Genomic DNA, 3,612 nt, shown 5'->3' on the forward strand with positions numbered 1-3,612 from the left:
AGAGTATCTTATCAAGTGGAAGAACTTATCCGCTGAAGATTCCACATGGGAGGATGAGAATTTTATGCAGAAGTATCCAGAACTACTCAAGCGTTGAGGACAACACTTTTTTGAAGGAGAGGGGCATGTTGGGTCCCTATAATACTAGTGATTACCCCATTACTATTGTAGTTATACCCCTTATTTATATTGTTGTGCCCCTATTACCCCCATATTGTTATTCCTGTGCCCCATAGAATCCCTCTATTGTTATTTTTGTGGCTTTATATTATTATTGTTAGGTCGGCTGGATTATATTGTGACTCCTTAGACTCCTATATATAGAAAGGAGGTTTTGTCATTTGTATCATCCAAGAATTGTTCATTTATGTAATGTAAAGGAGGTTGCCCCCTCGAAGAGGCTGAATTCTAAGGCGTTGATCTTTCTTTTCTATCTTTTCTTGAGCTGGTTTCATAACAATGTCTTTCCAATCAGAAGCTACATTTTTTGTTTGCAGGTGGAGCATGTCTTCAAGGAGCAGAACATATTGGATGCATATTTTCTCATTGAAGGTTTTTCCTATCTTGTGACTGAAAGAATCATGGCCATTGAAAAGCAAAAGTAATTGATTTGTTATTCCTTGAATGCCTTTTTGAATTTTAACCTATTAGCTGCTTTTGTGTATCACAAAGACCCAAAAATATTATGGTTATTTATAAAGGGTTTGGACCTTATAATTGAATGTGTTTATCTGGTTTGTGACTATTTTAGGACATTCCCTAATGATTTGAAAGGAGCCATAGCAATTTTAATTTCGCTACACCGAGGCGTGCAAAATTGCCAGAGCTTCAAGAAGTTTGTTCAATTTTTCTACAAAGTATGTTCCTGAGTTCACTACAGCTGCAGTTGAGCTACGTCCTAATAGCGGGTTTAACAAGTAGGAAAGCAAAGATTATCACTTTAATCCTTCTAGAGAAATTAGCTCATTCAGGCTTCACTTTTTTAGTTGATAATTTGATATTAAATTTGTCGCAGTGTGCTAATTTGTTATCATAGATCATTGAGAAATTATCAACCAGAGCACCGAGCATAGAGATAAAATTATGCCTTTTGAAAGAAATTGCTGCTGAAAATGGAGTTGAATGGAATTTTGAGAAAGCTGAGAGGGAAATGCTCAAACCAGCAGAAGACTTACTGGAAAGCATCCTAACTTCTTTCTATTTCTGATCATTTTCATTTTAGTTGAATTAATTAATTTATATGTTGCATTCAAGCTAGTGCCACTAGTCTGTTGTTAGGTCTAAAATAGCCAACATGGAGGCTTGATAGGGTTGTGTAAGAAAATGGATTTCGTTGCAAATAAATTCGTTGATTCAGAGGTAAGAGTGAGGGTTTTTGTGCATGTTTTTATGTGCTTTGCTACTATGTTTAGGGCCACAAAAAGTACTGCTACACTAGCTTGTGTAGAGGGTTGGTTGGGGGGCTGTGCGGCCTATAAAATTTCTTCTTTCTAAGTTGTATATGTATAGGATGACGTGTATTAGAAATAGAGGGTGCAACCCTTACTAGTGTTGAGAAATCTAGGGCATTAGTATTAGATGATTTCTCTTCTTTGGTGAATGCTTGTGAATGCTTTTTACATGATTAGGTTAGGATCTTCTTTACGTTAGATTCTTAGTGTTCTTCTTCATCAAACATTAACCAATGCAAGAACATAAATAGACAAGAGACACAACATGTAGGCTATGAGCCAGGGCCAAAACCTCTCACTCTTTGAGAGGAAAACCCGCACAAATTCTTCGTATAGAGATTCCAATTGATGAATACCAAGACCAAGACCCCTAACCTATTAGCCACTCCATGATCAAGACACGAGTCCTCTTCTGCTTTTGTCTTCTAGATTCCTTATCCTTTTCTTTGATAAATGAATTATTAATACTACCCTATTCTCCACTTGGTACAAGCAGAGGGTAACATTCTATTTTTTATTTTATTACATCTTCCTCAAGATCAGGTTTATTATTTTCCTTATCACCTCCCTTTTGTTTCATTTTTTTTTAATATACATACTACATATAGTACTATATGTATTGTTTCTGGGAAAAGCCTTGCTGGGAAACTCTTGTGCAGTCCCTCAAATTCATAGATGGTACCCAATGCAAACTTGTTGGCACTGATTTCAATGCCTAACCCTACAGGGACATTGAGTGAGGCAAAAAACATAGAAAACCATCTTAGGGTATCAATCTCAAGACCCCTTGCACGAATATCAAAGGGCTCAACTGCTTGAGCTAGCCTCAAAATATGCCACCAATTATTGTTATGTTCCCATTTAATTAGGGTTACGTACCTCGTGGATTCAGGAACATCCTTGGGGCAATGAGCATCTGCCACCCCAAAATTACTCAAAATTAAGGTCAAAAAATCCTAAAGGTCTTCTAAAATAACCTATACCTGAAGCCATATTTTGAAGTTATAAAAACGTATATGATCTCTATTTTCCATTTTTTACATTTTCATTGTGTGCAAAAGGTACCAGAATTGAATTCTCTTGTCTATTTCTATATGGTATTGAATATGTTTTGCATATTAATATTTTGCATAGGGAAAGCCCATTTTGTGAAGAAATAATTGGATATGGGATAAAGTTTAAGAACTTGTCATAATTAATAACAAAAACTTCGGACTCAGGAGTCTACCATGTGATAGAAAGATTGATAGTTTGTACTAATGAATTAAGTGATTTTGACAGACTTAAGATATTTCCAATTCACTAAAAGCACCGAACAAAAATGGTTGTTTTCTTTATAATCTTATATCAAATTGGTTTCATTTTCTTGGCATGTTGAGGTAAAAGGCCATGAATCCCAAAAGAAAGGGTGTGAGCATTAAAATCCTACTAGTTCCCCTCAGTGTGCCCTGAAGAAACAATAGACTCTAATCATGCAGGAATTGGCTTACTTGTATGATGAAACAATATTCATTATGATATCTACCCTATTACTCGACTTCAAAAGAATCTCTCTATTAAGGCCCCTAATTTTCACACTAGGAACACACTACTTACCTGCCTGACTTTACATCAAAGGTCACATTTTGTATGGTGGGGGTAGTTTTTGACACAAGGTTGTTAATATGTAATCACCCCAAATTCTGTTTTCAGAGTATCAAATCTTTATAATCTTTTAAAAAATTCAGCAGAGTGTGCTATGTGCATAAAAAAGTGACTCAAACTTTGTTCTTTCAGATTATTTTTTGTGCAAATATTGTATTTTGAAATATTTAATGTGAATTTTGAGAAATTATTGGGACTAGTAATGGTGATTGACATTGTTTATTTGAATCATTTTCTAGGAGAAACTTTTGGATCCCTTGTCAAAGCAATTCATTCCTTCAGTTCAACGAGCAACCATACCTGCATATGCCTTGTCAATGCTTTGAATATATACTGAAAGCTTGACGTCATTTGAATGTTAGTATTTTCCTCACTCTGACGATATTTGCATTGAATTGATAGGGTGTTTGTTTCCAAGAATTCTATTTTTTTAAATAGCAATTCCTTAAACTATGGTTTTGGACATATACATTCCATATATCTGGGTTAAATTATTATTTATATCTTTATATTTCGT

This window comes from Pinus tabuliformis, chromosome 6 (assembly GCF_031772625.1).
Source record: "Pinus tabuliformis cultivar Carrire ecotype Pingquan chromosome 6, CPIR1, whole genome shotgun sequence".
NCBI lineage: Eukaryota > Viridiplantae > Streptophyta > Pinopsida > Pinales > Pinaceae > Pinus > Pinus tabuliformis.